General features: G+C 36.6%; 1 non-coding gene across 1 annotated transcript; it reads right to left on the reverse strand.

Moving 5' to 3' along the window:
• Positions 1-9,298: 9,298 nt before the first annotated feature.
• On the reverse strand, positions 9,299-9,405 carry LOC141681306 (small nucleolar RNA R71). Its single transcript, XR_012558747.1, has one exon. It is a non-coding gene; the product is annotated as a small nucleolar RNA R71 (small nucleolar RNA).
• Between the last annotated feature and the right edge of the window lie 1,405 nt (positions 9,406-10,810).

The following is a 10,810-nucleotide window of genomic DNA, read 5'->3' on the forward strand; positions in this document are numbered from 1 at the left end:
GGATACTTCTCAGCATATCACGACTATCCGGATAATACGAATTCTCTAATTAGAATACCAAGAACATATTCAGTGAATAGTTACCGTACAATCAATTCCTTCTACCCTGCAATGTCCCAATTTAATACAAGGCATGGATCGCGTGTCAAGCCTATCTAATTTCATCATATGTTCTCTTCTTAAATATGCCTAATTCCGTTTAATGCAAATTAGAAACTTCTTTCTAATTTCATTCACTCTGGCCAGAGATTTCTGAACTAGCATAAGTGGAATGGCATAGGACATTCTCTTCCTTCACTGGAAGGGGTAGATCCTTAATTGATCATTCACTATCTTCGTGTACAAATTCCTATACCCAGAAGAGCCCTTAATATTGTCCCTGAAGACTGAGAACTAAACCAAAATATAGTTCGGTGTACACAAGATGACTATGATGACCTCAAGTCTAAGGACACTTGTACAACTATCACTATGTGAACAATTGTTGACACGTGAGTGAACTCCATAAGTTGTTCAGCTGTGCAAGTCATGTTCAGTGAACTTATTCTATAATAAGCACCTACATACTAGCTATAGTGTCACCACACAAATGTCTATGAGAACAGACATCCTTCATAATAAAGCAGGCATAGTATGTACCGATCTTTGCGGATTACTAATTACCAGTTAGTAATCCTACGACCAGGAACTATTTAAGTTCAGAGTTATCATCTTTTAGGTCTCATTATTATGATCTCATCATAATCCATAAAAAGTTTTACTCTAAACTATGGTATATATTATTTAAACACTTAAATAGATAAAGCCCATAGTAAAAACAAAACAAGTCTTTATTAATATAATTGAAAACAAACAAATTACATAAAATTCATTCCTAAATCATCATACATGATTGGACTTAGGACACATCTCTTTCAATCTCCCACTTGTACTAAAGTTAATCACTCTAGTATCTAATACCCATCTTGTCTTTATGACGATCAAAGTGACTTTGAGAAAGTGGCTTTGTTAAAGGGTCTGCTATGTTGTTATGTGTGTCAACTCTCTTGACGTTGACATCTCATCTTTCAACAATCTCCCTAATTAGATGAAAGCGCCGCAGGACATGCTTGGAATTCTTATGAGATCTTGGTTCATTAGCTTTTGTTATTGCCGCATTGTTGTCACAATACAACACTATTGGCTCTTCTATGCTAGGAACAACTCCCAACTCAGAAACAAATTTCTTTATCCAAACAGCTTCTTGTGCAGCTTCACTTGCAGCTATATACTCTGCTTCCACTGTGGAGTCAGCCGTCGTTGACTGTTTGGAACTCTTCAAACTAACTGCCCCACCATTTAGGGTAAACACATACCCTGACATGGATTTACTATCATCAATTTTTGACTGAAAACTAGAGTCTGTATACCCCTCTATTTTCAACTCAGAACCACCATAAACAAGAAAAATTTCCTTAGTCCTTCTCAAGTACTTCAGGATGTTTTTCACCGCTTTCCAGTGTTCTTCACCTGGATCGGACTGAAATCTTCTTGTCACACTAAGTGAGTGAGCAACATCAGGTCGAGTACATAACATCGCATACATGATGGATCCTATTTAAGAAGCATAAGAAATCCTAATCATACGCTCTCTCTCCTCAGATGTCTTTGGAGACATTTTCTTGGAAAGAGAAACTCCATGGCTCATGGGAATGAGTCCTCTCTTGGAGTTTTCCATGTTATATCTCTTTAGCACTTTTTCGATGTCTGTACTTTGGGTCAAGCCTAACATTCTCTTTGATCTATCTCTATAGATCTTCATTCCAAGAATGTAAGATGCCTCTCCCAAGTCCTTCATCGTGAAGTTCTTAGATAGCCACACTTTGACTGATTGAAGCATCGGTATATCATTCCCAATGAGAAGTATGTCGTCCACATACAGTATTATGAATGTTACCACGCTCCCACTAACCTTATTATAGATGCATGGTTCATCCATATTTTTGATGAAATCAATATCTTTGATTGTCTCATCAAAACGGGTGTTCCATATACGAGAAGCTTTCCTCAGTCCGTATATGGATCGATTCAGTTTACAAACTAGATGTTCATTTTCTTTAGAAACAAATCCTTCTGGTTGTGTCATATACACATCCTCTTCAAGTTTCCCATTGAGGAAGGTCGTTTCACGTCCATTTGCCAGATCTCATAGTCATAGTAAGCCACAATCGCAAGCAAAATCTGAATGGATTTAAGTAAGGCTACCGGCGAATAGGTTTCATCAAAGTCAATCCCTTGTCTTTGTTTAAATCCTTTTGCCACTAGCCTAGCCTTATAGGTCTCCACCTGGCCATCTGCTCCAATCTTTCTCTTATATACCCACTTGCACCCAATAGGCTTAACACCTTCAGGCGCCTCAACCAGAGTCCACACTTGGTTGGCATACATGGAGTCCATTTCGGATTTCATGGCACTCTGCCATTTCTCTGAGTCATCACAACTCATAGCCTCATCATAGGTCATAGGGTCTTATCCATCAATAAATGACAAGTCATTGTCATTCTCAATGACAAGTCCATAATACCTCTCAGGTTGACGAGACACCCTCTTTGACTTACGTGCAGGCTGTTCTACAGAAGGTTGTACTTTCTGAATAGGTACTTCCTCTTGAACCGTTGTAGGTTGTGCTTCTTGAACTTCATTAAGTTCAACCTTGTTCTCACTGTTCCCTTTAAGAATAAACTGTTTCTCCAAGAAGGTCGCGTGTCTTGAAATAAACACCCTTTGTTCGGTGTAAAAGTAATATCCTTAAGTCTCTTTTGGATATCCCACAAACCTACATTTTACGGATCTTGATTCCAGCTTTTCAGGTTCAACTTTCTTGACAAAAGCTGGACATCCCCAAATCTTAATGTGTTTAAGACTTGGCTTCCTTCTTTTCCATATCTCATATGGAGTTTTCGGAACAGATTTAGAAGGTACCTTGTTCAGTAAATATGCTGAAGTTTCTAAGGCATAACCCCAAAGGGATACTGGAAGATCTGTATAGCTCATCATGGACTGAACCATGTCCAACAAAGTCTGATTCCTCCTTTCAGAAACTCCGTTCAATTGTGGAGTTGCAGGAGGTGTCCATTGTGATAGTATACCATTTTCTTTGAGATGATTTAGAAATTCCCCACTTAAGTATTCACCTCCTCGATCTGATCGAAGAACTTTAATACTCATTTTGGTTTGTTTCTTTGCTTCATATATGTACTCTTTGAACTTTTCAAAAGCTTCAGACTTGTGTTTCATTAAATACACATATCCAAACCTGGATTTATCATCCGTAAAAGTAATGAAGTATGAAAATCCTCCCATAGCATGTGTTGACATTGGTCCACATACATCTGTGTGTACCAAGCCTAACACGTCTGTAGCTCTCTCTCCATGTCCAGTAAATGGATATTTGGTCCTCTTACCCATGAGACAAGATTCACATACCAGATATGATTCAAAATCAAATGGTTCAAGTAACCCATCCTGGTGTAATGAGCGTAATCTTTTCTCACTAATATGACCTAGCCTACAGTGCCATAAATAGGTCAAATTTTCATCATCTCGTTTTCTTTTATTAGTTTGTTTAATCTGAAGTAAATCATTTCCTAAGTCGCATACATACAAACCATTATTTAAAGTACCACATCCATAAAGAACATTATCTCTAAGAATAGAACATTCATTATTCTTAATAATAAATGAAAAGCCATCCAAATCCAATATATGAATAGAAACAATATTCCTCAAAATAGAGGGAACGTAATAACAATTATTCAAAATAATAGTCTTGCCCATAGGCATATGTAAACTAAATGATCCTATAGATATGGCGGCAACCCTTGCTCCATTTCCCATACGTAGAATCACCTCATCTTCTTCAAGAGTCCTACTTCCCTTTAGTCCCTGCAACGAATTGCAAATATGAGAACCACAAGCGGTATCTAATACCCAAGTAGAAATTTGACTTAGTGACATATTAACTTCGATCATGAACATACCTGAATCAGAAGGGGTAGTCTCACTAGCCTTCTTCTTTTTCAACTCTGCAAGATATGCCTTGCAGTTTCTCTTCCAGTGACCCACCTTGTTACAGTGGAAGCAAACAACATTGCTTTTAGGGTCTACTTTAGCCTTTGCTGGAGTAGGCTAACTCTCACCAATCTTCTTCTTTTTCTTAGGAAAGGTCCTCTTCCTTTTCTTGGAAGTTGAGCCTTCTCCAATAAGAAGAACAGAACTCTTCTTCGAAGGAAAATTCGACTCAGCAGTTTTCAATATGTTATGAAGTTCAGGCAAGCTGACATCCATCTTATTCATGTGAAAGTTCACAACAAACTACGAGAATGAATCTGGAAGTGATTGCAAGACCAAGTCTTGGCTCAGCTCCCCATCCATGACAAAACCAAGTTGTCCAAGACGTTCAATCAAATTGATCATCTTAAGTACATGGTCATTCACAGATGATCCCTCAGACATCCTACAGCCGAACAGCTCCTTCGATATATAATATCGAGCTGTCCTCCCTACCACATCATACAACTCTTGTAGATGCGATAGGATAGTGTGAGCATCCATATGCTCATGCTGCTTCTGTAGCTCAATGTTCATGGAAGCCAGCATGATACATTGAGCAACATTTGCATCATCTATCCACTTACGATACACAACATGTTCATTATTATATGAATCGTCAGCAGGTTCAGCAGGCTTAGGTGAGTCAAGCACATATTCCAGCTTCTCAACCCTGAGAACAATTCTCAAGTTTCGAAGCCAGTCAGCAAAATTAGGACCAGTCAATTTGTGAGCATCTAGTATGCTCCGGAGTGATAGTGCAGAAGACATAACGAATATAGTAAATCTGTAAATGATAAACACATAACGACACTTAGCAAATATTCAATTACGTTTCAAAACACTATATGAATCGGGTCTTTATTCATAAGTGGCTCCACTAGTTTATCTAATTTATACAATCCCCTAAGTGAAAAATTGCGCATTCATAATGCTAGTGGGAATAGGGATCCTACATTCAATCACACAACCTCGGCTGTAGCACGAAACGCCAGGTGATGTTCAATAAGCAGAGAACTCTTGTCAATTACATCTTATGTTATTCCCTATAATATTTTAGCCTCTTAAATCATTGAGTCTCGGCTGTAGCACGACTCACTCAATATTTTAAGTCAAGTCAAACCCAACATCTTGTATAATTAAATTAGACTTCTAATAGCCCACGGCTGTGGCACATAACGACCATTGGAACCCAATTTATCATACACATCTCATGTGATAGAAAATCATCTCTTAATCTCAAAACAAAGCCCTCGGCTGTAGCATGAAATGATAATGTCTCAAAATAAGAACTCTACTTTCTATTATGTTGTAAGGCTATGACCGACACAATCCAGTTATGTCTTTGGCCAATTTACTACTTGATATTATTTTAGGAGGGATTATATTATGTTACAACCACAATCATATTATAAAGAGATTCTTCCTTTTAAATTAAATATTTCAAATCAATAATCGATAATTGGATGATTCCCAGATCGGGGGGAGCATTATCAAGAGGCGTCACTTAATACCCCTTTCTTACAGATCAAAATCCGCTTTTGACAGAATCATCCTTTCTCTCAAAATTGAAAATTCATATTTAATTACGTGTTTCACAAACACAAGAATCTCATGATTGTATTCATAATATTTATATTAAAATTATGGAACACTTCCACTAAGCCTAGATCGTCTAACATACGCCTTGTGTCAATTAACTTCACCTAAATCTATCATCACATGATAACTCAAACATATATCACATATAAAAATATAAAAGGACATATATCTAGGCTTGACATAATATGTAGTGCAATTATTTATTAATGTACGAATTAATCATGCATTTAATATTATCAAATAATGCATTAAATACACTTTAAGGGATATAATCATTTGCAAATAAATTTGCTAAAAATATTAAATAATCCCAACAGGTGTGTCTCGAAAAAATAAATCCAAGATATATTACACGTTTCAATCGGAGTTCGGACGCGTTCGTACAAGCCTAAACAATAGAATATAGGCCGCAACCGCGCGTATCTTACACGCGCTGAGCACAACTCAGCGTTGCGCTGACACACCTGACAGAACAGGACTTTTGCGTACTGTACCTCTCCTTATTTCCTATTCTCTTTTTGCTGTGCACAGAAAACTGTGTAATGATTACACTAATCATTACATATTTTATATATACAGATTATTTACTTTTTAATTTAAAAACCCTTTAATAAATCAAAATTAAATAATCTATATATAAAAAAAAAGAAAAAAATATCATACTGATCTACAACAATTGTAGGGATTAAAAATATTTTTATAATTTATTTATATTTAATTCATAATTAAATCAATTATATCCCCAAACACGAATAAATTGATAAAAAATTCATACAACATAATAAAATTCTGAAATTTTTATCACGAATCTAGATGCATACAACCTATGCTCTGATACCACTGATGGGATTTATGCATACACGGAAGCATGATTAACAATTAAATCACATAAAACCCATATAAAACGCAAACAATTCGTGAATATAGTTATGGATCGATTACTAACCTTTCAAAGTGATCCAAAGATGAAGTATAGAGACTCCTAGCAGCTGCTCCTCAAGTGTGAAGCACTCTACCGGTATCCACCAAGAGAATGAAGCAATCGAGGGAGGAAGAGGCCGAGAGAGAATTTTAGGGTTGCCTCCTTCTTTCTTTTCTTTGTCAAAATTAGGGTTTTTCTTTAGTTGAGGCAAATAGGGTTTATAGTAGTATATTTATAGGCAAAAATTTCAGCTGAAAATTTTCCCATAAAATATTATTATTAATAACCCTTTAATTGATTATTCTCATTAACCAATTAACTAATAATTAAAACACCTTTTAATCATTAATCCTTTTTCTAAACACTTTAGAAAATAATTCTCTCACTTGATTTAATTTCCAAAAGTTAAATTCTTAATTAATAATATTAAGAACTTTTCTTAATTAATTTATAATTAATTAAATCTCATTTAATCAATTATTAAGAAATAAATAATTACCATCCATTATTAATTAATTCCTCCACCATTAAATCATTCTCTTTTATGGTGTGACCCTGTAGGTTCAATATTAAGCCGGTAGTAGAAATAAATAATAAAAAAACTATATTATCATTATTTATATAAATTCTCTAATTCATTAAATATGATTAATTAATAAATTAATCATATTTATTCTACATCATGAGGGATACTTCTCAGCATATCGCGACTATCCGGATAATACGAATTCTCTGCTTAGAATACCAAGAACCTATTCAGTGAATAGTTACCGTACAATCAATTCCTTCTACCCTGCAATATCCCACTTAAATACAAGGCATGGATCGCGTGTCAAGCCTATCTACTTTAATCATATGTTTTCTTCTTAAATATGCCTAATTTCGTTTAATGCAAATTAGAAACTTCTTTCTAATTTCATTCACTCTGGCCAGAGATTCCTGAACTAGCATAAGTGGAATGGCATAGGACATTCTCTTCCTTCACTGAAAGGGGTAGATCCTTAATTGATCATTCACTATCTTCGTGTACAAATTCCTACACCCAGAAGAGCCTTTAATATTGTCCCTGGAGACTGAGAACTAAACTAAAGTATAGTTTGGTGTACACAAGATGACTATGATGACCTCAAGTCTAAGGACACTTGTACAACTATCACTATGTGAACAACTGTTGACACATGAGTGAACTGCATAAGTTGTTCAGTTGTGCGAGTCATGTTCAGTGAACTTATTCTATAATAAGCACCTACATACTAGCTATAGTGTCACCACACAAATGTCTATGAGAACAGACATCCTTCATAATGAAGCAGGCATAATATGTACCGATCTTTACGGATTACTAATTACCAGTTAGTAATCCTACGATCAGGAACTATTTAAGTTCAGAGTTATCATCTTTTAGGTCTCATTATTATGATCTCTTCATAATCCATAAAAAGCTTTACTCTAAACTATGGTATATCTTATTTAAATACTTAAATAGATAAAGCCCGTAATAAAAACAAAACAAGTCTTTATTAATATAATTGAAAACAAACAAATTACATAAAATTTATTCCTAAATCATCATACATGATTGGACTTAGGATACATCTCTTTCAATAAAGTCTCAACATAATTGATGCCTATTCAACTTCTCTCTTAATTGTGGATGCTTGGTAGAATGGTGTTCGTACAATGAAAGTTGGCGTTTATCAGTTTCGTGTTGTTCAATTAATATCATCACCATTACATGTTAAGGGTAATAACAATAACTATTGAATGAAGTAGTAATGAAGTTATGATCTCATGTGTGTTTAATATTGATAATTTAAGTGTTCAGTTCTCGTAGTTAATATTAGTTAATCGACCTTAATTGTTATTGTCTTGACATTGAAGAGTAATCATACATTGGTGAGTAAGTGTTAATTAAATATAATTAATCAGAGTCTCTATGGGAACGAACTAGAAACCATTCTATATTACTTGCGAACGCGTATACTTGCATGATTTATTTAGCGCATGCTTTGTGCCTAACAAGTTTTTGGCGCCGCTAACGGGGACTCGGTGTTAATTTGTTTAGTTTATGTACTTGCCATCAGTGGTCATTAGGATTCATTGATTAAGACTTGTTACTTACTATTTCATGTTATGTTTCAAGTACTCTAGCGAGCGTTTATGCAAACACGTTCTCGCACCCGTAAGAGGAATCTTGATACAGCGGAGGAGACAGATTCAGCTCTTGACTTTTCGGAGAAGATAGTTTTTGAAGATTCGAATACAGATAGCGAGAAGAAAGAACCTGTAACAATGGGTGATCGTATAGTTCCAGCTGATCCAGCTCTTATGGACTTTTCTCGTCCTAAAATTGATGACATTCAGTCAAGCATCATTCATCCGGCTATTCAGGCCAATACTTTCGAAATCAAGCCGGGCACTATTCAGATGGTGCAGAATTCTATTTCTTTCGGAGGTGCTGCGACTAAAGATCCCAACATGCATATCAGGAATTTTGTCGAGATCTGTAGTACTTTCAAATATAATGGTGTTACTGATGAGGCTATCAAGCTGAGGCTTTTCCCTTTCTCTCTGAGGGACAAAGCTAAGGACTGGTTACATTCTTTACCAGCTGGGTCCATCACTACTTGGGAAGATCTCGCGTAAAAGTTTCTGGTGAAGTTCTATCCAATGGCCAAGACTGCAGCTGTGAGGAGTGCTCTTACTTAGTTTGCGCAGCAACAAGGAGAATCTATGTGTGAAGCTTGGGAGCGCTATAAGGAGATGTTGAGAAAGTGTCCACATCATGGTATGCCTGACTGGATGGTGATTACTGGTTTTTACAATGGTTTGGGGGCCCAATCTAGGCCCATGCTCGATGCAGCTTCTGGAGGCGCTTTGTGGGCCAAAAGCTATACTGAATCCTATAATCTTATTGAAACTATGGCTACAAATGAGTATCAAAACCCAACTCAAAGGATGATGCCTGGGAAGGTAGCAGGTATTCTGGAAGTTGACGCAGCTACAGCTATAACAGCGCAGCTCCAACCGCTGTCTATGAAGGTCGATTCTTTAGCCAACTATGGAGTCAATCAAATAGCTATTGTCTGTGAGCTTTATGCAGGCTCTCATGTTAAGGATCAGTGTTATCTTGTTAATGAATTTGTTCAGTATGTGAACAATTATCAGTGACCGCAGTAGCCTATGCCAGCTACTTATCATCCTAATAACAGAAATCATCCCAATTTCAGCTGGAGCAATAATCAAAATGTTGTTCAGCAACCATAACAGCAAGCTGCAAGTAAACAGTTTAATCCACCTGGATTCTAGCAACCTCAGCAATATGCTCAAAGGCAATCATATCCTCAACAAGGAGGTGATGTTCCACCTTCTAATGATGATTTTGAGGAGTTAAAGCTATTGTGTAAAAGTCAGGATATTTCTATCAAGACCTTGGAAAATCTAATCGATCAAATAGCCAATGCTTTGCTCAATCATCAACCTGGCAGACTTCCCAGCGATACTGAAGTGCCAGGCAGGAAGGAAGCTAAGGAGTAAGTCAAAGTTGTCACCTTAAGGTCTGGAAAAGTTGCTGAAGCTGAAAAAGCAAAAGATGGAGAAGCTGAAGTTGTACATGAAGAAGAAAAGCAAAAAGAAAAAGAGGGGGAACCAAGGAAGACTATTGTTAAACACACTCTGCCTGAGGTTAATACAGGGGAGAAACAACTCTATCCTCCACCACCCTTTCCTAAGAAATTGCAAAAACAAAAGCTGGACAAGGAGTTTCATAAGTTTCTGGAGGTGTTCAAGAAACTTCACATCAACATACCTTTCGCTGAGGCTCTGGAGCAAATGCCTAGTTATGCGAAATTTATGAAAGGTATTCTTTCAAGGAAGGTGAAACTGGATTATCTTGATACTATTGCTCTAACGGAAGAGTACAGTGCTGTGCTGCAACAAAAGTTACCTCCAAAGCTTAAGGATCCAGGTAGCTTCACCATTCCTTGCACCATTGGCAAGTTGTCATTCGACAAGTGCCTTTGCAATTTGGGAGCAAGCATCAATCTGATATCGTTGTCTATCTTCAAAAAGCTGAATTTTCCTGATCCAAAGCCCACCTACATGTCTCTACAATTGGCTGATCATTCTATTACATACCCACGAGGCATCGTGGAGGACGTGCTAGTAAAGGTGGACAAGCTCATCTTTCCTGCAGAT

This window comes from Apium graveolens, chromosome 8 (genome assembly GCF_009905375.1).
Source record: "Apium graveolens cultivar Ventura chromosome 8, ASM990537v1, whole genome shotgun sequence".
Taxonomy (NCBI): Eukaryota; Viridiplantae; Streptophyta; class Magnoliopsida; order Apiales; family Apiaceae; genus Apium; species Apium graveolens.